This window comes from Sapajus apella, unplaced genomic scaffold, assembly GCF_009761245.1.
Source record: "Sapajus apella isolate SASKATOON/1434 unplaced genomic scaffold, GSC_monkey_1.0 scaffold40, whole genome shotgun sequence".
Classification (NCBI taxonomy): domain Eukaryota; kingdom Metazoa; phylum Chordata; class Mammalia; order Primates; family Cebidae; genus Sapajus; species Sapajus apella.
Window position 1 is genome coordinate 16635496 of NW_022436980.1, and position 24122 is coordinate 16659617.

Consider the following 24122-nt stretch of genomic DNA (forward strand, 5'->3'; position numbering starts at 1 on the left):
GTTAGGGAGAAGTTCCTCTTTTTCTGTTGTTTGGAATAGTTTCAGAAGGAAAGGGACCAGCTCCTCATTGTACCTCTGATAGAATTCGGCTGTAAATCTGTCTGCTCCTGGGCTTTTTTTTTTTGGGGGTGGGGGTTGGTAGGCTATTAATTATTGCCTCAATTTCAGAAATTGTTATTGTTTTATTCAGGGATTTGATTTCTTCCTAGTTTAGTCTTGAGAGGGTGTATGTGTCTAGGAATTTATCCATTTCTTCTAGATTTTCTAGTTTGTTGCCATTCACAATTGCTACAAAGAGAATAAAATAACCAGGAATAAAACGTACAAGGAATATGAAATACCTTTTCAAGGAGAACTACAAACAACTTCTCAAGAAAATAAGAGAGGACACAAACAAATGGAAAAACATTCCATACTCATGGATAGAAATAATCAATATTGTGAAAATTACAATACAGCCCAAAGTAATTAATAGATTCAGTGCTATCCCCATCAATCTACCATTGACTTTCTTCACAGAATTAGAAAAAAACTACTTTAAATTTTGCATGGAAACAAAAAAGAGCCCATATAGCCAAGACAATCCCAAGCAAAAAGAACAAAGCTGGAGGCATCACACTACCTGACTTCAAATAATACTATAAGGCTACAGTAACCAAACAGCATGGTACTGGTACCAAAACAAATATATAGACCAATGGAACAGAACAGAGGCCTCAGAAATAATGCCACACACCTACAACATCTGGTCTTTGACAAACCCGAAAAAGCAAGCAATGGACAAAGCATTCCCTAGTTAATAAATGGTTTTGGGAAAACTGGCTAGCCATGGGCAGTAAACTGAACCCTTCCTTACACCTTATGCAAAAATTAACTCCAGATGGATTAAATGTAAAATCTAAAACCATAAAAACCATAGAAGAAAACCTAGGCAATATCATTCAGGACATAGGCATGAGCAAATACTTCATAACTAAAACACCTAAAGCAATGGTAACAAAAGCCAAAATTGACAAATAGGATCTAATTATAGAACTTCTGCACAGCAAAAGAAACTATTGTAAGAGTGAATAGGTAACCTACACAATGGGAGAACACTTTTGCAATCTATCCCTTTGACAAAGGGCTAATATCCAGAATCTGCAAGAAACTTAGTCAAATTTACAAGAAAAAAACAACCCCATAAAAATTAGGTGAAGGATGTGAACAGATACTTCTCCAAAGAAGACATTTATTTTGCCAACAAACATGAAATAAAGCTCATCGTCACTGGTCATTAGGGAAATGCAAATCAAAACCACAATGAGATACTATCTCTCACCAGTTAGAATGGTGATCATTAAAAAGTCAGGAAACAACATGCTGGAGAGGATGTGGAGAAATAGGAATGCTTTCACACTGTTGGTGGGAGGGTAAGTTAGTTCAGCCATTGTGGAAGACATTGTGGCAATTCCTCAAGGATCAAGAACCAGAAATAACATTTGACCCAGCAATCCCATTAATAGTTATATACCCAAAGGATTATAAATTATTATATAAAGACACATGTATATGTATGTTTATTGCAGTACAATTCATAACAGCAAAGACTTGGAGCCAACTCAAATGCCTATCCATGACAGACTGGTAAAAGAAAATGTGGCACATGTACACCATGGAATACTATGCAGCCATAAAAAATAATGAGTTCATGTCCTTTGCAGGGACATGGATGAAGCTGGAAACCATCATTATCAGCAAACTAACACAAGAACAGAATACCAAACACTGCATGTTGTCACTCATAAATGGGAGTTGAACAATGAGAACACATGGACACAGGGAGGGGAACATCACACACTGGGGCCTGTCAGGGGTTGTGGGGGCTAGAGAAGGGACAGCATTAGGGGAAATACCTAATGTAGATGAGGAGTCGATGGGTGCAGCAAAACACAATGGCACATGTATACCTATGTAACAAACCTGCACGTTCTGCACATGTATCCCAGTACTTAAAGTATAATACAAAATAAATTTTTAAAAAATTAGTGGACAGGAATAACATGGTGAATAATGGAATTGCAATAAAATCATGGAAGCTATGGATATACATTTACAAATTATTAATACATAAAATAATGATTCAATCAAGATTTCAGAATAAATTGAGAATGAAAGGTAAGCCTGACTGTTTTCCAAAATGATAAATTATAGGCACATTGGACAAATTGAATGTGAAGAAAGACGGAGATGAATTTATTCCAAAAGACTGAACGTGGGTGCTTTGAAGATGAGAAGGAATGTCTTGCCTCTCCTTGACTTTATTCTGAAAGAGTTTTAAAATGTTTTGGTGTGTTCTGAAATGCAAGCTACTTCATATTTATTAGATTCAAGTTGGAGAAATCAGGGCATAGGAATAACACTTCTTCTAATGGAAGGAACAAAAATCTGAGACAAAAAAGTTGAAGGTGAAGACAATAGGAACATACCAGTCTATCAAGTTTCCCTAGATGCTTTTATCAAACTTCCATTCTGCAGCTGATTTTTACATATATTTCAGGGAGGTGATTTTAGGACTTTTTCAACTATATTTTATGATAATTACAAGTTAATTTATCCATCATTCATTCATTTCACAAATACTTAAAATATTTACTTGTTTTGAAACAAATGAAGCAGAATGATGGGTTCAGTTTTTCCCTTCACATTCACATAAGTGTCTTCCACATTATACTCATGCAAGCTCCCTCAATACTTATGCATGCTAGTTTTAGCAGATACATCTTCGGGTTGAAGAATGCTTACTTAAAACTAAAATTTCATGTTCATTTCGCCCTTGCATCCCTGCCCCAATGCAGAAGGTAAACTATATCGCAGGTCAGAAAGATGACACGAGGAGAAGTTTTACAGAGCAGTATAGTTGATGGAGAGAGGGACAGTATGCGTACTGCATATCAAGTTGATCTGGGGAGAAGGTATGAAGAAGAAAGATTATCATCTGTGATTTATGGGATAAATGTTGAAAATATGAGATTAGAAATGTCTTTCTCTTACTATGTTTCTGATTATTGGTGGTCTCTTGAGTATCTGGAGACAACACAACAGGTTAAAGAAATCAGCTGGATGTAGTGACTTGAGGCTTGTAATCCTAGCACTTTGGGAGGCCGAGGCACGCTGGTCACAAGGTCAAGAGATTGAGACAATTGTGGCCAACATGGTGAAACCTTGTCTCTACTAAAAATACAAACATTAGCTGGGTGCGGAGGCATATGCCTGTAATCCTAGCTACTCAGGAGGCTGAGGCAGCAGAATCACTTGAACCTGGGAGGTGGAGGTTGCAGTAAGCCAAGGTCATGCCACTACATTACAGCTTGGTGACAGAGTGAGACTCCGTCCCAAAAAAAAAAAAAAAAAGAAATCTAGGTAGGTCATAGCAGACACCTTCTAATGTTCTCCAGTTCCCCAGCTTTATCAGGTGGACACAGGCTGAACTCAATACCTTGGCTCAAGCAAGAAGACCCTGCACTTATCTGAGAGGCTGTCCCACTGTCCTGAAAGTCCTTTAACTGTACTCTGGAAGAAACAAAGGGAAACACGCCCTCTTGAAGTCCTCCATGCCAGGAAGCCTTGGCAAATTTAAACATGGCCTCTGCCTGCATAACTTTTCCTGAGACCATGACAGCAGTTAAAATTAGTAGTAAGAACATTTCACAGAAAAACAACTCATTTCTGGGGTCCAGATCTCATGAAGTCACCTACAGCAATGAGCACTGTAAAGACCCAAGACCCACATGCACAAAGTTCCTGAATTAACAGCATAAAAGGGAATATTTCCCTCAACCTGTCATCCTGTAAAGGATACAGAAGGGTAACAGCCTTGAAGGTGAATTAATATTTACCCTAAATAGGAAAAGGTTTTCACCATAAGTAACTAATATAAATGACCAAATTTAGCATTAGATTAAATGTTCAGTGACAATCTAAAACCATTTTAAATTTTCTTAAAAATACTTTTTTGTAAAAATGTTTGTTTCTATAAATTTCATATCTGTCTTTTTTTTTAGCATAGTCATGAAGCTAAATGCTAAAATTTAAAAAATGAATAAACATATTATTCAGCTAGGTCTGCCATTACAAAATACCATGAACTGAGTGGCTTCAACAACATATATTTATTTTTTCACAGTTATGGAGACTGGAAGTTCAAGGTTAAGGTGTTAGCAAGCTTGGTTTCTCTTAAAGCCTCTTTCCTTGGCTTGTAGATGGTTGTGTCTTCACATGGCTTTTCTTCCATGTATGCATGTTCATAGTATCTCTTCCACTTGTTATAAAGACACAGTTCTACTGGATTAGGGCCCCACCATCATGATCCTGTTTAATTAACTTTTCAATTGCCCTTTTCTGAATACAGTCACATTGAGGGATAAAACTCCAACACATGAATTTTGTCGGGACAAAATTTAGGTCATAAGACATTCTAAATCTCAAAGTTCAATAGGGAAGGTTAATGTGATAGGTAGAATAGTGGCCCCACAAGGATTTTCACATTCTAATCCCCACAGTCTACTAGCATGTTACCTTACATAGGAAAAGAGACTTTTCCGATGTGCTTCAGTTACTGATCCTGAGATGGGGAGGGTATTCTCGGTGATCTGGGTAGGTCTAATGTAATCATGAGGGTCATTATAAGAGGGAGGCAGAAGTCTCAGTCAAAGAAGGAGATGGAACAGCAGAAAAACAAGTGAGATGTATGCATGACCATGAGTTAAGGAATGCAGGCAGCCTCCAGAACCTGGAAAAGACAGGAATTAATCATTTCCTAGAGGCTGTCTAATGAATACAGTCCTTCTGGCCCATTCTAGACTTCTCACCTCCATAACTATTAGATAGTACAGTTGTATGGTCAAAAGCCATTGATTTCATGGTAATTTGTTACAGTAGTAAGAGAAAACAAATACTCTATACTTTGAAGCAGTAATGGTAATATATTTTGATGAATGTTGTAATTTGGGGAATAAATTATACATTGAAGGCAAAAATAAAGTTTTAGAAACTTTTTAAAAAGCTTTACAAACAAGATAAAGTAGAATATTAAAATATGAGTACAAATTAGCTAAGGAGGCATGGGAAAGAAATGAATTTTAGGCAGAAGAAATTTTAAGTTTCCTCCACGTGTAGGAAAGGAAGTAATTTCAAAGGAGAATTGATTAGCTGAGATAGAAGACTTTTGAGATCTGTTGGCAATTTTAGAAGCATATGTCTACAGAGAATTGACGAATGAAAAATGTTAAGGAATCTTGGGTTATGAACAGAATGTCTTTTACATTATTTTGTCTCTGGGCCTGACTGCAACTGTATAAGAATTAAATCTTTTAGGCAGTTTCACAACTTATATAATAGGCATCGCCTCTCAGGAAAGGAACGGTTAGAAACCTATTTCTCATTTATGTAGACATGAAACTGTGTAGACCAAGAACAAGCAACTGGTTAAGACATCACTACAGAGGCTTTAGCATATGTCAGATCACTTAAAGATCACACATATTATGGAGTTGCCTTGAGTACATTAAAAAAATAACTACATAGAAGATTCTTTTAAAATGACATTTTCAAGACCAAATTTAAAAACTAATTTCAAGTGTTTTCATGGCTGGGAGTGAAATACTGATAATTTTAAAAGAAGAGTAATAGCATACATTTAGAACGATTTGTTATAACTTTATCAAATAAAAAGTAAATTGATGTATGTTTTAATAAAACCTTATTTTCTTGATTCTAATGCACATATCTTTCATTCTTTAACATCCCTGAAATTGTGATGTATCCTACAATAAATGATATGGCAATTATACTTGGCAGTGTTTTGTTTTAAATGTCATCATGATCTAAAAATATGATGGTTTATCACATAAACAATAATGACAGATTAAATGAATACAGTGGTCCATTACATCTTGCTTTGTTAACTAATAGACAAGTTTGTACCATATAGTTCTTAAAAATACATGAAATACTGATTATAAAGTTACTATAAATAATAAAATTAAAAATGTCAATGAGAAATTTCAGCATTAATGGAATAAATGCATATGTCTTAAAGTGATGACATTTCTGCATGTGTATCAGATTACAAAATAAAGATCCATATCAATAAAAATATGCCTAGTTTTTTTTATAAAAACCATAGTTTATAAAAACCATGGTTTTTACAAAAAAACCACAGGACAGAAAAATATCAGACACAAGGGAAAGTGGAACATTTGCATTCTTATTTCTCTTTATTTTTTATCCTAGACAATAGGTAATTAAAGAAACAACTAAAAAGTACATCTGGGATCACCTAGTTCAACACTTTGTCTTAAAAATGAAGAGACTAACATGCATATAAATAACTCTGCGGAGTGTGTTTCACCCACTAAAAAACTGGGACAGAAACTTGGTTTACTGGACTGAGCTTCCTGTTTTTGTTCCACTGCATCACAGCTGTGCTTTTTCCACTCTTCCAGGTGACAGCCTGGATCTGTCAGCAATTGCTATGGTGTAGAGATGAAGATGAGCAGAGTGACTAAGATGAAAAGGTACTTAATGAGGAACAAACTAAGGTATTTTAAATTGTGTTGAAAAAGTCAAAGAAGCTAAAAAGTTTTAAGATTGTGTTATGTGGAGCACAGCAGTATTTCTGTTCATTTTCAAATATTATGAAGCAGTAAGTGAAAAAAAGTACCATAAAAATACTGAAAATAATAATTTCCTTTAAATAAGCAATGTATTCTCCTCTGCAAATGCAATTCCAGTTGATAAATACTTTTCCTTGAATGTATTTTAGAGTTTGTAACCAGACTTTGAGACATCATTATATTTTCTCAAACAAGTATCCATTTTATTACCCATACTGTATGCTTTGTAATAAATAACATTAATATTGTATTTTCTAGCATCTTAGACCTAATAAATGCTTTTATATGCATTATCTTGTTTAATTTTTACAAAAGCAATGTAAGATGACAGGATAGATATTATGACATCCATATATTACAAATGAATAAGTTTCAACTGTTAATGATTAACATAACTCTAGTTTCGACACATATGACTTAGCACAGTGACAGGTTTTATGAAAATAGATGTTTAAGAAATTTCCATTTTCAACTTTATAGTTATATATATCTGCAAACAATGTATGGAAATTCCAATTGTTCTATAATCTTGTCAACACTTATCAGTAATTATTATTTTACTGTTCTAGTAGTGATACCTAATTGTGATTTTAATTTTCATTTTCTAATAGGCTGTTGAACACCATTTTATGTGCTCATTTGCCATCCATATATCTTCTTGCGTGATTTATCTATTGAAGTATTTTAACCACTATAATTGTTTTTCTTAGTTGAAATTATACTAATACTTTATATTAAGTTTTAAGAAACCTAGATAGACAGATTCAGTAAGTCAGTCATTTATGAGATTTAAAAATTGCAAATATTTTCTCTCACTCTGTGGATTGTCTTTTTTTAAAAAAATTCCTTGATAGTGCATTTTGAAGAGCAAAAGCTTTTAATTTAGAAAAAAGTTAATTTATTCTCTTTTATGTTTTTATACTTGCAGTTTTTATCAACTTTATATTTTTATTCTCAGTGTTTTGGGGGTTCTCTCTAAGAAATGTATGCCTACTCTCTGTAGCAAAAGATTTTCTCCTACATTTTCATCTAGTAGTTTTATAATTTTAGCCTTTGTATTTAGGTATATGATGCACTTCATGTTAATTTTTGTACATGGAGGAAGATAAATTTGAGTTTCAATTTTTCCATATGGATATACAGATTTCTCAGCTCCATTTATTGAAATGATTTTTCTTACTCCATTGAATTACCTTGGCAACATTGTCAAAAACCTGCAGCTATGTATGTGTAAATCTATATCTGAACTCTCTGTTGCATTGATCTATGTATTTATACTTTAATCTATAGCACATTTTCTTGATTACTTCACCTGTATAATCACTTCAAAATTGGGTAGTGTAAGTTCTCAAGCTTTATCTTTCATAGATAAATGATGTAAACTTTTCTACTTTATTTCGGGGGGTGGGGAGCTGGGGAGAGATAGCATGGGGACAGATGCCAGATATAGGTGACGGGGAGGAAGGCAGCAAATCACACTGCCACGTGTATACCTATGCAGCAATCTTGCATGTTCTTCACATGTACCCCAAAACCTAAAATGCAATAAAATAAAAAAAGAAGAAAAATAAATAAATTTCAAAATCATTTTGTCAATTTTGACATGGGAATTGGAACTTTAACAGAAATTATAATACATGTATATATATATGTGTGTATATATATATATATATATATATACACACACACACATATATTTGGGAAAACTGTCATCTCAACTTATTTAGGTCTTTGCATAGTGGGAGTGTTTGGGCTTCTAGTGTACCCATCACACAAACAGTGAGCATTATGTCACAGGATCTTTGGGAGTCACTTTCGCAAGAAGCCTTTCCAGCCAGGGGTGTCTGCTTGAGTTTTGCTCGGGCACTCTGGGCTTGTTCTGCTAACTTGGCCTAGAAGATTGGAGACACGAGAAACTGCAGAGCCCTGTAGAGGGTGTCACAACCCTGGCCCAGCCCCTGGGTCTGTGCCCAGCCAAAGGGCCACAGCTTTTCTTTCCTTCTTATGGCTTGCAATGTGGTGAGCAGGCGTGGAAACATGTTTAAGCCCTTTTTGTGTTACAGCTCTTTCATTCTTGTCATTTAGCAGGTGCTAAGCCTTTATCCCACTTCTAGGAAGAATGATGTATGCGGACAACTGGAGTGTGAGTGAGGCAAAGAGGGGCTTTATTGAGTGACAGTACAGCTCTCAGGAGCCCCAAGTGGCTGGCTTCTATTTGCAGGAAGGTCATTCCATCTTCTGCAGCTGTCAGTCAAAAGGAGACCCAGAGTGGGTAGCTCCTATCTGCAGCAGGTCATACTCTTGTCTGCCCAAGTCTGGCTGAGTATAAGGTTTTTATGGGCTTCAGAGGCATGGAGGTGATGCTGTTTGGTTCGCGGGTGACCATGGGTGGGCCTAGAAAAGCACTGTAAGTTCCCAGTTGGGTCTGCAGAACTTAGAGCCAGCCCCCCAGGCTTAAAACTTTCCCTGGTTTGAAGGTAGGGTTTCCCCAGGTCTTCCCCTTTCTGCCCAGGAGACTGTCTCCTGCAGTGATTAATCTGCCATCCACTGTGCTCACAGCACCGAGGCTGTTCATGCCAAGGGGCTCCTGCAGGCCCACACCAAGCTGTTCTAAGCCACCACTCAGCCTACCTCTCATGCTTATTGATGCCCAAAGTCTGGAGGAGGTCATGGTGGCAAGGGACTGGAGTGTCAGCACTGCCTGGATAATGTGCACACATGGCCAGCTGGCAACAGTTCCTAGGCTTGGCCTCAAATTTTCTCTGAAATCTGAGTGGGTGCTGGGAGAGGCCAGGCAGCAGGAGCAGACACCTTCCAGCCTATGGAGGAGAGGGGCTTCCAGGCCCCAGAGAGCACAGGGATGCCTGAGTCCACAGCTATGGCTGGATGGCTGCAGCTGTCCCCAAGAGGGCAGGGACCATACCCCTTTGATTCAGAATATGGTGTAACTTCCACCTATTTCTGGCTCTTCCCTGCACCCTGGAGTACACAGCCCTAGCACCACCTCCTCTGCAGCTGGTGTCTTCACAGCAGCCTCTCCAGATGGGCTGCATCTACCATCATTTGTACTCAATATGTAATTTTTCAAACCTCATTCCTCTCCCAGACTTTTCCCTTTTTGAGTTCCTAGTGTCTATTATTTCCCTCTTTATGTCCATGTGTACCCATTGTTTAGTTCCCACTTATTAAGAACCTGTGGTGTTTGTCTGTTTCCGAGTTATTTCACTTAAAATAATGGCCTCCAGATCCATATTTATTGATGCCACATGAATGCATAGTATTCTATGACTGTGTAGTATTTCATGATGTATATGTATGTTTTATTTATCCACGTATCCATTAATGAATACTTAGGTTGATTACATGGCTTTGCTATTGTGAATAGTGCTTCAATAATAATAAATACATGCAGATTTTTTTTTTTATCTAACAATTTATTTTCCTTTGGGTACATATGCAGTAGTGGGGTTGCTGGGTCAAATGGTAGTTCTATTTTTAGTTCTTTGAGAAATCTCTATACTGCTGCTTTACAAATATGTTATACTAATTTATATTCTCACCAACAGTGTATAAGCATTCCTTTTTCTCCACATCCTCACCAACATTGACTGGTTTCTAATTTTTTTTTTTTTTTTGAGATGTAGTCTTGGTCTGCCACCATGTCACATTGCAGCAATATGATCTTCGCTCACTGCAACTTCTGCCTCCAGGGTTGAAGCGATTCTCCTGCCTCAGCCTTCTGAGTAGCTGGGACTACAGGCACCTGTCACCATGCCTGGCTAATTTTTGTATTTTTAGTAGAGATGGGCTTTAGCCATATTGGCCAGGCTGGCCTCCAACTCCTGACCTTATGATCTGCCCACCTGGGCCTCCCAAAGTGCTAGAATTACAGGGGTGAGTCACTATGCTTGTCCTGTTTTTTGACTTTTTAGTGATAGTTATCCTGACTATTATAAGATGGCATATCATTGTGGCTTTAAATTACATTTTCCTGATAATTCATGACGTTTAGCATTTTTCATGTTTATTGGCCATTTATATATATTTTTTGAGAAATATCTGTCCATATCTTTTGACCACTTTTTAATTTTTTTTTTGTCTTTTACTGCTGAAATGTTTGAGTGCCTTGTATATTCTGTATATTAGGCCCTAGTTTGGAAATATTGTCTTCCACTCTCTGTTATCTGTTTATTCTGTTGACTATTTCTTTTGTTATGCAGCAGCTTTTTAGTTTTTGTTGCTTTTGCTTTTGAAGTTTTAGCCATAAATTCTTTGTCTACGCCAATGTCCTGAACAGTTCTTTTTTCCCTTCTTTTTTGTGCTTTATAGTTTCATATCTTACATTTATGTCTTTCATTCATCTTGAGTTAATTTTTGTACTGGGCGAGAGATAAAGATCTAGTTTCAGTCTTCTGCATATACATACCCAAGTTTTCTAGCAACATTTATTGAATTGACCTGCAGCACAGCGCCTCTTTCCCTGCCAGAGCATTTTAGCTGCAGCCCTACCCAATGGAAGGCAGCCCGTCCCCGCCAAACACTGCCTTAGTGGGAGTAGCAAAGGCTGGTAGTTGTAAGGTACACTATCTTCCTGTTCCTGTGTCCCACAGCAGCAATAGCAGTATCCATCTTTGAGGTGCACAAAAGTGCCCGGCCTTCCTTCTCCCTCCCCTGGCACTGCAACAGTAGCAGCTGTTTAGGAATCAGAATCCTGTAGAATTCCACATGGGCTTGAGTAATGTCTCTCTGCTCAATCTCTAGGCAGCTCCGTGTGTTTTACTGGAGGTTAGACGTTGAGGGAGTGTCGAGGAGGTTCTTCAATTGCTAGGATTTAAAAGTCTGTGGAGCTCAGGGAGGTCGACATCACTCACTCCTTCACTGAATCTGCTCCTGGCTCCCCAAGATCTCAGCTCACTAGACATCTTCACTTTATTCTGCTTTGATTTTCATGATTCTCATTACTTCTCTGATGCATTCCATTGTACTCTTTTAGGTGATCTCTTCAAAGTATAAATATTTACTCACTGTTTTGATTCATCTCCTTAGAAGAAGTGTCTACTAGCTGCTTCTAGTTAGTTATCTTGAACTAAAACTTCTGTTTTAGTTCACTTGAAATATTTATGCCATCAATATTAGTTAAATTTTGTTTGTGCCATACATGTACAGATGCCTTTATCAGACCAAGGATGTTTCCTTTTACTGAGAATCAGAGGCTCCCTTTCTCTGGCACCTTTTTCCCTGATGTGTCCTTCTAAGTATCCAGTGGCCCTGATTTCTTTAGTCTACTACCCTGAGCTCCTCTATGCAGAAAGAAGATAGGACATGCTATAAAATTTTTAGCCACCTTTTGCCCTCCTCTCTAAAACTCAAAAGAAAATAGAAAAGGTGGTGGTGGTGTTGCTGTTGGTTTTTGTGCTATGATCTTGAATTTTGTCAGACTGTCCCCCACCTTTGTACAGAATCATTTTCATTTAAAAGCACTTTAAAAATGTCAGATAAATGAAGGGCATTCTGATCTTCCCATTTCTTCCTGAAAACACTAGATAAAAACTTCCATGTGAAAGATATCCTCTCTGTATCAGCAGAAAAGAAATATTTTTCAATGGGGAGTCGTAGCTGAGATAATTCTGTTCAAACAGACCTTGTTAAATAATTTTTACTTTCTTTATGCCTTCCCTCAGGATTTATTTATTTTTCCATAATTGTCTTCCTTTGCTCAACCTAATAAAAGAGCATTTAGGTTTTATCACTTTTTTAAGTCTTCACTTTTTTATGAGGGCTCTCCTGTCACATAATACTTATATTAAATTAGTGTGTTTTCTCCTATTAATCTATCTTATGTCAATTTACTGAGGCCCAGCAGGACCCTAAGAGAGTAGAGGTAAAGTTTTGTCTCACCTTATAATCTCTTGCCTTAAGTTCTGACTCTTCGGAAAACTCTACTTGTTTTTTTTTTTTTTTTTTTTTTTAGTCTTGGTTTCCAGAAAGATCATAATTATATTTTGTACTTTGTCCAGAATTTTAGTTGTTATTTTCAGGAGAATCATTTTTAGGAACTTTATTCCTTTGTATTTTAAGTAGAATTCCTATTTAGTAGAGTTTTGAAACAAAGTTAAATTTCACACTTGGAATGACATACTCGAGTGGAAAAATAGCAATTGAAAGACCTCTTGGAATTTACATTAACTGTTAGTAAGAGGTTATGTTTCCATATATGAGAAGGTTAGACATCCAGGGCAATTTTAACCAAATGTCAAAAGGCATAGATTCCCAGTTGACATTAATACTTTGTATATTTATTATTCACAGGGTTTATCAATCTGTTTTTTGCAGGGAATATTGTCACCATTTAATAGATAAACACATAAGGCTTAGAAAACTAGTTAACAAACACAAGTTTCCCTAAATAAAAAATGTCAAAATCCATAGTGTAGTCTGTATGACAATAACTTTTCTGGAGTATTAAAGTTGATTTGTAAGTACAGTTTTAGCTCAGACATGTGAACAGCTGGAAAGAACATTTTTTAAAATTTTAATCCAAGGACAAAATCTTAACAAACTACTAATTAGCAGTTTTTCACGAACCAGTCAAAGAACTGTGATTACACAACTTGAAGAGAGATAGGTATCTGGAGAAATAAACAGAATCTAAGCATCTGCTTACCCAAGGTAGATCTTACAGCATGCCATATAAGCTGATAAGAAGGTTAAACTAAAAATGTTTAATTGATTGCTTAAAGCCCAGCCTGATTTAGATTAAAATGTGAGGCCCATGGGTTCCACAGACATAGGATCATCCCCATCTCCTGCAGCTTTTCTTCCATGAACACCATCAATATCGTAAAGAGAAAATTGAGTAGAATTCATACAACTGTCCTCCCACCATGGTATTTATGGAGTAGGGAAAGAACAGTCATTGCTGAAATCTGCTCAGACCTATCTAAACAATATTTGTTATAGAAAAAAAAAAACAACAGAGGAATTATAAGCCTGTATTTTTAGGCACTGTAGAAATTTATACCGCTGTTGGGAGGCAAATGGAAGGCCCCACTATAGTATCTACCCAGAGTCATCTTTCCTACCTTACCTAAGTCATACATGCCTTAAAATAAACTGTAAAGAGTACTTGTTTTATAGCTTGAAGACATTGATACCTATTGTGGTATGTTTGTGGAATAAAGGGAAATAAAGCTCTATTCCCGAAGAAAGGCTAGGGATACTTGTGATGTCCATACTTAAGGGACTCTGGTTCTTTTTTTTTTTTTCTCCTCATTTATTTATTTTATTGCATTTTAGGTTTTGGGGTACATGTGAAGAACATGCAAAATTGTTGCATAGGTACACACGTGGCAGTGTGATTTGCTGCCTTCCTCCCCATCACCTACATCTGGCATTTCTCCCCTTGCTATCTCTCCCCAGCTCCCCATCCCCCACCGTCCCTCCCCTATTTCCCCCCAACTGACCCCAGTGTGTAGTGCTCCCCTCCCTGTGTCCATGTGTTCTCATTGTTCAACACCCGCCTATGAGTGAGAACATCTGGTGTTTGATCTTCTGCTCTTCTGTCAGTTTGCTGAGAATGATGGTTTCCAGGTTCATCCATGTCCCTACAAAGGAACCAAACTCATCATTTTTGATGGCTGCATAATATTCCATGGTGTATATGTGCCACGTTTTCCCTGTCCAGTCTATCATCGATGGGCATTTGGGTTGGTTCCAAGTCTTTGCTATTGTAAACAGTGCTGCAATGAGCATTCGTGTGCACGTGTCCTTATAGTAGAAAGATTTATAATCCTTTGGATATATACCCAGTAATGGGATTGCTGGGTCAAATGGAATTTCTATTTCTAGGTCCTTAAGGAATCGCCACACTGTCTTCCACAATGTTTGAACTAATTTACACTCCCACCAACAGTGCAAAAGTGTTCCTATTTCTTCACATCCTCCCCAGCATCTGTTGTCTCCAGATTTTTTAATGATCGCCATTCTAACTGGCGTGAGATCGTATCTCAATGTTGTTTTGATTTGCATTTCTCTGATGGCCAGTGATGATGAGCATATTTTCATGTTTGTTGGCCTCATGTATGTCTTCTTTTGTAAAGTGTCTGTTCATATCCTTTGCCCACTTTTGAATGGGCTTGTTAGTTTTTTTCTTGTAAATCTGTTTTAGTTCTTTGTAAATTCTGGATATCAGCCCTTTGTCAGATGGGTAAACAGCAAAATTTTTTTCCAATTCTGTTGGTTGCTGATTCACTCTAATGACTGCTTCTTTTGCTGTGCAGAAGCTGTGGAGTTTGATTAGGTCCCATTTGTCTATTTTGGCTTTTGTTGTCAATGCTTTTGGTGTTTTGGTCATGAAGTCCTTGCCTACATCTATGTCTGGAATGGTTTTGCCTAGATTTTCTTCTAGGGTTTTTATTGTGTTAGGTCTTATGTTTAAGTCTTTAATCCACCTGGAGTTAATTTTGTGTAAGGTGTCAGGAAGGGGTCCAGTTTCTGCTTTCTGCACATGGCTAGCCAGCTTTCCCAACACCATTTATTGAACAGGGAATCCTTTCCCCATTGCTTGTTTTTGTCTGGTTTGTCAAAGATCAGATGGTTGTAGATATGTTGTGTTGCCTCCGAGACCTCTGTCCTGTTCCATTGGTCACAGATATATCTCTGTTTTGGTACCAGTACCATGCTGTTTTGATTACTGTATCCTTGTAGTATAGTTTGAAATCTGGTAGTGTGATGCCTCCCGCTTTGTTCTTTTTGCTTAGAATTCACTTGGCTATGCAGGCTCTCTTTTGGTTCCATATGAAGTTTAAGGTCATTTTTTCCAGTTCTGTGAAGAAGGTCATTGGTAGCTTGATGGGGATAGCACTGAATCTGTAAATTACTTTGGGCAGTATGGCCATTTTCATGATATTGATTCTTCCTAACCATGAACATGGAATGTTTCTCCATCTGTTTGTGTCCTTTCTTATTTCGTTGAGCAGTGGCTTGTAGTTCTCCTTGAAGAGGTCCTTTACGTTCCTTGTTAGTTGTATTCCTAGGTATTTTATTCTTTTTGTGGCAATTGTGAATGGAAGTTTGTTCTTGATTTGGCTCTCTTTAAGTCTGTTATTGGTGTATAGGAATGCATGTGATTTTTGCACATTGATTTTGTATCCTGAGACTTTGCTGAACTTGCTTATCAGTTTCAGGAGATTTGGGGCTGAGACGATGGGGTCTTCTAGATATACAATCATGTCTCTGGTTCTTGTCCTGCCTGAGACTGAGGTTTCATCAGAGCATCAGAGAAGACAAGCCCATTTCAAACACTTTGGTAACAAGAGTTTAGTAAAAATAATAGAGGAATACAGCCTGCGCATACAAAGAAAGTAGACTTTTTTTTTTTTTTTTTTTTTTGAAGAGCAATGAATATACCCAAATCTAAGTGAGAAAACAGAAACAGTATGTAACTGAAGGATTTTGAAGTATCTTGTGCCCATAGAAACAAAAGACCTTTAATCTGGCAATCATATTAATGTAAACTTCGAACCCAGCCTAATTAATTGCTAAATTAGTGAACTTCCACAATGAAAGCTTAACAGAAAGAAAAGTTTCTAACTTGTATATGCAAAAAAGAATATTCACTATATTACCTATCATCCTGTATATGTCTGGATTTGGCCAAAAGATTCTATGGTGTACCACAAGAGAAGAAAAAAGAGATCCTAATGAGTGAAAGAAATTATCAGAACCAGAATTAGATATTCCACAGGTGTGGAAACTCAGACTGAGCCTTTAAAATAACTATGATTAAAATGTCAAGTAATATAATCAGAAAAATAGACAATATGCAAGATCAGACAAATACATTCAGCAGAGAGAGGAAAAGTGTAGGAACAAAATGAAAATCCTACAAATCATCACAGTAACATAAATAAATAATTTCTTTGGCAGACTCATCAGTAGACTCAGTACAACAATGGAAAAATGCAATGAACTAAATATACATCAATCAACATTACCCCAACTAAAATGCAAAAATTAATGTAATTGCTTTTTTTAAAAAAAAAGTGCAGAATGTAATCCACAATATTAAATGGTGTAGATATGTGGAACTGTAATTTCAGAGTGAAAAGAAAGAGAGAATGAAGCAACAGAAATATTTGAAAAAATAATTTACATTTGAAAAAATAAAAATAATATTGTATATAAAATACATATGTAAAATTGGCATCACACCTCCTTATACATGTGTATTTTTGTTTTTACGAATGTGACTAAAAATGTAGTTTACTCTAAAAATGTATAATCATTTTTTCAAACAAGATTCTTTATTTACTTTGTGTTCCAAGTAACGGAACTATCATTTTATGATAAATCAGTTAAACAAACTATACCCGTTCTGAATGTGGCTTAAAAAATAAGAACCTCTAATTTTTGTCAGGAGAGAACTCTGGGAGCACTTATCAAACAAATTAAATATCAGTAGTTCTGACAACTACAGAAATTAAACAGGGTCAGGCTCTCGCTTTAGGGCCCATTCTCAAATGAAAGTTTTGGTGAGATGTCTTTCTCATAAAAGACTTAAAAGGACATATCAGAAAACTGAAATATATGTCTATGGGCATAAAAACTTTAAGCAAAACTTCAACCCAACATACATGCTAGAAGGCATTTAGGTTGCTTTCATTGGATATCCTGAGAAAAGGCATAATTACCCAAATCACAGCAGTAATCATGTGCAAAGTTAAATTAGAACTCCAGATTGTAGGCAACAGAGATTTATTAAGAATACAATAATCTGGAAGGAGAGCATCTGTTTTCCATATGCACAGGTGTAAGCCTCAGTGGACTCAAGGTAAAGCTTTAGGTACACAAGGAAAAAATTGTAATTTAATTCAGATGATTTTACCACAGCACAGTAAAAGATGTGAATTCATTTGGCCAACTTTCTCTCTCCATTTTAAATATACACTTTACAGAAATTACTTGATGTGTTTTCAGTAGCATACATTATAGACCCACAAAATTGTCACTTATTGCTATTTTCACCCATGAGCATTCCATTCACACTTGTAAAAGCATGTTTTGAATTTTATATTACAGCAGTTTTATTTACAAAATTATTGGTGTTATAAAATCTAAGATAATACTGACAGTCAATTTTTACTGAATTTCCATTTGCCCATTACTGATCCCCATTTCTCTGTGCAACTATAAGAATTCTAAGAAAAGACATGAATAGAAAAAAAGATGTAGATATTACAATAATTATTTGAAGTTACAAAATTCTCTTCTTCCACACATTTCACAATACACTAGACATGTTTTCTGATTCAGTCTCACTGTTGTCCCTTTCATCATAAAGTGAGTGGGGTGGTATTTACATAATAAGTAAGTCCATGTGTCTATTGTCAAACATTCTAAGACATTCATTGAGCTTCCTCTTACCATAAGACAAGGCTGTGCTTTGGTTAAGAAATAAAAAGGAAAATAGAAAAGAAATCCTCAACAGAATCTGCAGATACAGAAGTCGTAGGCATATAAATTCAGAGTTTGAAGAAAACAGAAGGCAATGTATTTTAATACGAGAGTGAGAGAGAGATTCCTTTGAGAATCTAATGACAATTACAAATCTTTCTTATTTGTAGCAATTCACATTTACAAGGACTCTGAAGAAGTAGCATTTATTATTCCTTTATGTTTTCATGAACATTACAATTTAACATGTGTTTTGAATAAATCAGGTGTATTATACGGAATTCAAATGGACATGAGCTTATACCTTGAATACTAAAGCTCCCATTCTACTCTCCTCCAACACTCAATCCTCCATCTGAAACATACTTGTTCTTACTGATTTTTTGTGATTCCATCCATAAATGTTCTATTTAAATGCAAACATATATAAAACCATTATTTATTTTTCATACTAATATTTGTTTCTGTGCACATAAATCTGGCCTTCTTTATTCCCTTAACAATGTATCTTATACACTATTTTATATTAGTGCATACAGAGCTACCTCATCCTTTAAAGGCCATGCTAATTATGCTATGGAATGATGATCGTAATATAGTCCCGCAATTGATCAGCATATAAATTGTCTCTCAGCTCTTGATGTTGCAACTGATTATATACTAAATATTCAGGTACATGCTGGTAGTATACTTCTAGGATAAATATTCTGGAGGGTAATGAATATTTTAAACTTGATCAATATTTCCCTACAAAATATACTATCAACTTTAATCCCAAAAGTAAAATATGAGACTGTCTATTCTCTCCAAAATATTTTATTTTTTTAATTATTTGCCAATCTGATAGGGGAAAAACCTATTGTTTGGTGAGGTTAGAGTTTTCATGACTCTTCCACGAATAAGCTGAATATCTTTTCAAATGTTTATGGTCATGCTTTATTTTCCATATTGAGGGGTTAGTCTTTTCCTCACTGATTTATAGATGCATATTCATTTGAGGACATGGCATTCCATTTTGGTGCTGCTGTATTTGTTTTGACTTGGAAATTTTTCATAGATTTCTATCAGTAGCACAGGGAGCCACAGAAAAACTCAATTATGCTCATGGCTGGTTCTTTGTAATATTAAACTTCCTGGTGTACTTGAATTGTTATCAAGTGAACAGTGGAGCATTCCTGCCTGCTTGTGTTTTAGGCTTCATTGATCGTAAAATTGTTTTGATCATATATCTTCTTAAGATAATAGAAATTAACAATAGTATGCAGTAAAATTACTATCCCTGAAACAAACTTGTTTCCCATATTAAATACTGGCTTGAGAGTTCCAAATCTCCAAATTGGTTAGAAAGAGAGTTCCAAATTGGTTAGAAAGAAAATTGTCAGAAAGTGAACTTTCAAGTATAAGACTTTGAAGCTGATATAAATTCTGTAATACCAAGTATATTTCACAGGTCTTGGTGTTGGGGTGCAGAAAATGATACACCCAAGTGAAGGCCTTAGAAGCAAAGTCTCCCTCTGACCTTGTCCTGTCCGTCTGTCTCACAGTCTTCATTTTCCCCTGAGGCTAGCCCTAGAAACTAGAATACCTCCTCCACAAGGCAGGCCATGGGAATCAGAACTCTTCTTCCCAATCCCAGCCATAAACCCTAAAAACATTATTCTTACCTTCTCCTGCCTTTCTGTGTAAGAGCCGGGCATAGAGAAATTCTCTGACCTATTTTGCTTGACAGTAGATCATAAGACCCCCTATCCCAGAAGGGGTCCTGCCCCATACCTGGAAGAAAGAAATACTGCACAGAGAGTCCAAGAACAAGCCAAATAGACAAGCCTTGCTGAGCTTTCCTATTCAGTCTATTCCCATTAGGTCATACCTTTTTTTGTCTAATTATATTTCCACATGGCTGTTCATTCTCCATTGAAACGAAGAATAACAATGAGTAGTTTTTCCCTGTCTCTTGTGTCCCATGTCATGTAAAACTATGACTATGTTAATTTGTCATGCTTTTCTTTTGTTTACCTGTATTTTATTATAGGAGTGTTGGTAGTGACCTTTATGATAGGAAGGAAAGGGATCAGCATTTTGTGCCCCTGTGCTAGGTAATCGCTTCACATTTTCAGATACTGCATCTATAACTTGGCTAAGCATTGTTTATATTTCCTGACAACCTCTAATAAGCTGTGAGCCAAAGAGACATACGTGCCCAGAGACATAACAAATACAGTATTTGTAACTTTTCAATATTTCCCTTGGGATGAAAAAAAGTGTCTCTTCATAGGCAATAAAGACAGATTTTATGCAGATTTTTGGGTACCAAGAGAAGACCTGTATGACTTGGGAGTTCTCGTCTACTATTTCTAGAGAATGTGGGATTACAAATTGGCAGGGAACAATACAAAAGATAGGCTAAACAATACAGATGGCTGACTCTCCATACCTCCCTACTCACACAAGCAGAACAATTTGTTCATTTTTTTCCTGTAATGTTGCTAGTATCAAACCTTTCCATTGTTAATCCCATTACTTTAGTTCAGACATTACTGTCTCTTACCAGATTTATGGCAGCAGTTTCTAACTTCTCCATCCTACAGTTTTTTACCTTCCAATGTAGACTTTACACTGCCATTGGAGTTCTTTTTCAAAACCTAAAGTCTTCATTCAAAATTTTAATTATGCCTCCCACCACCCCCAGCTTCCCCTTAACCCACGCATACTACCAAACGTGAACTCATTAGCATGACATTCAAACCTCTTGGTACTATGGCCGTATCTTGATTTTCTCATTAGAATTTGACTGTATCTTCCAGCTTATCCTGCTATTATAGGTTCACTATCGACATTTTTTGACATAGCCTGAACTTTTCTATTTCTGGACTTTTGCTTATGCTGTTTTACAAATCTGGAAATTCCATCTCACTTTGAAAAGTTGTACTTATGAAATAGCTAATTTTTTGATGGTTTATTTTGTGCCAGGAATTATTTTAAGCATTTCATCCACCACCGAAAAATGAAATTAACATACCTACTGTGACTATTTCCACTTTACAAATGTTGAAACTAAAGCTTGAAGAGGTTAAATAATTTGGACTTGAACATAAAGCTGGATTTTAAACCAGCATTTTGCCTCTAAGGTTGAGAAAGACTGTGTATTGATTATCTTATTATACTGTGAAGCATATTATACACTATTTGTACAGAAAATGTACTAAATAAATGTTTGTTTAATTGTATGTTTTATTTAAATTTATACTTTGGGTTTGAATGATACAGAAAATTAACTTAATTACCCACTTGAGAATGTCAGTGTTATCTTGACCCATTTTTGTTTGGAATGGTTTGCTCCTTTTTTCTTAAATATTTCCATTTTGACATTTATAGTCACAGCAGATGCTAATCCCAGAATTCCAAAGGTACCACAACATAGCAGTTTTGAGAACAGTACAGGATGACCCCAAATGGTGGCAATTATGTAAAAGTAGCTATAGTTAACAAAGTGGCAGGCAACCACTTTTTGTGTATGTGTGTGAAGAACTTAGAAAGTAAAAGTGAAATGATACAATTAAGAAAATTGACATAAAAATGCAAAATATATGCAGATTTTTGTTTCTATAAGTTAGTCACAAGACGTGTGGTTAGAAGAGATTGAGAAACTGATGGTTTTTCCAGATAATAGTTCTTATTTGATAATGCTAAATTCTTTATCAAATTTGTGACCACTTAACGTTTAATTGCAAAGTACAAATATCAAAACGAAACTGTTCATAGCCTTCATAGCCCTGGTGTCAATTGAGGGCAGGCATAAGTTTATGGACTAAAATTTATAGAAATGAAAAAGTAGAAAACAAAAATTAAAGTCAGTGGAATTGTTTTACATTTCCTTAAAACTTGTGCATTTAAATTTCAGTATTAAAAATGTATGAAACTTAAGATACCCAGGTAGATTTTATGATATGATAGAGGCTCATTTGCTAGAAAATACATTTCTGTATGATACTTTTTCATGCTAAATTTTCTGAAATAACTCTTTTGAATGTTATTATTCTTTATATTACAGCCTGTCATACAGTAATTTATACCAGGTTTCCTTAACCTCAGCAGTATTAGCATTTTGGATGGAATAATTTCTAGTTGTTATGGACTGTGTTTGAATTGTTTGATACTTAGAAGAAACTCTGGCCTCTAACAACTGAATGCCATTAGCACCTATTCAGGTGTGGTAACAAGCAAACAAAAAAGGCCCCCCAGTGTTGCAAAATACCCAGAGAGAGCGTCACTTCTCTGTTGAGAAACACTGACATGTTTTGACTTATTGTCTGCAGAATTTTGCATTAGTTCAAGATTTTTCATAAAGAACATTCTTTAACTAAAAAACATTTTACATTTCTTGTCCTTTTGCCTTTCCCTTTTTGCATTATTTTAAGAACTGTTATCCTTACCCCTTCTGGGTTTCAATACATTTTTCTTATCCTATTTGGCATGGAAAGCATGAGTAGCAAGGACACATACCTCTATTTAATGCATTCCTAACCATACACTCAGGCTCTTCTCCCATACCTACCTCTACTTTTAAAATCATGACATACTCCACATGGGGAACAATGGTTGAGCTTGTTCTTGTGCTTCAACAGCTCAATAGCAGACAATTAATGAAGCAATTTTGCCTCATGAGTTCCTTCTTTTCAAGCATTAGCAAATCCTCATACTGTGTTGGATATCGTGCATTAAAGCGAGGAAGCAAGAACATTGACCTGAAATCCCACCTTATTTGACAACCTTCTGCATGCAGCAACCTCAGCAGGTTGATGAGTAGCCAGAGGATGAAAGGAAGAAGGAGCTACCACAGCCTCCTAGAGTATTTTTACTTCATCCAAGGCAACAGCTGCAGCAGCAGAGATCTAATGTTGTAAGAATTCAACCTGAGTAGCTATTAACGAACACAGATTGCAGGGAGATGTAGGTTTTGTTTATTTTTCTCTCTCTATTTTTCTTTTTTTGAGATGGGGGTCTTGCTCTGTCATACAGGCTGGAATGCGAAAGTTTAAAGATAGCTCAATGCAGCCTCAAACTCCTCGGCTGAAGCTATTCTCCTGTATCAGCCTCCCAAGTAGTTGAGGATACAGGTGTGAACCACCACGCCTGGCTAATTTCTTTTATTTATTTATTTTTTTGAAGTGAGAAGCTCTCCTTAATTATCAAGGCTAGTCTTGACTCCTCACCTCAAGGAATCCTCCCCCTTTAGCTTCTTAAAGCGCTATGATTACAGGTATGAGCTAAAGTGCCCAGCCCTATGCAAGTTCCTTGCCACCTTTAATAGCTTGCATTCTTATTCTTTAAAAAGTAAGATAAACTCAATGTATATTGGTCCAGTATTCATTTCACTATCTTGTATACTTCTTGGTTTTCTTTTACAATCTTTCCATCTTGCTGTAATAATGATTTGGTCTTTTTTCTTTTTTAATAAAGCAGCGTACACAGCAGGTGCTCTCAATGCCAAGTGCTTAAAATGTTACCAGATTTCCCAGCAAATTGGTGTTATCTGGATAGGGCACCAACAATTTCCTATTTAATCCTCACTAATTTAGGGAAGACATCTTTAACTGAGACAAAGATCTTACAATGGCATGGAACTATCTATATACAGATGGTATAAAAATGGAAATATTTATATTTTTAGGTGACCTGGAGTGAAAACTAATTCCTTGCTTCCATCCTCCCTCTCCGCCTCCCTCCATCTCTCTTTTTTCTTTTCCCCCACTTTCAGCTTCTTGTTCTGCGAGGTGATACTTTCCAAGAATAACAAGCAATGCAATGATTTATGATAGCATTCAAAAACATTGACACTCTCATGAATTTTTCAAGATAGATCTTTGTATCTTTGATCATTACTATTTGTCTCTTTATATTGACCTGCTCGTAATGTCAAATGTACCATTCTAAGATATTTTATGAATCATTCTTACTTATTTCTTGTTATCCACCTTTTGGTTTTGAAAAAGTTTGTTTTTCACATGAATG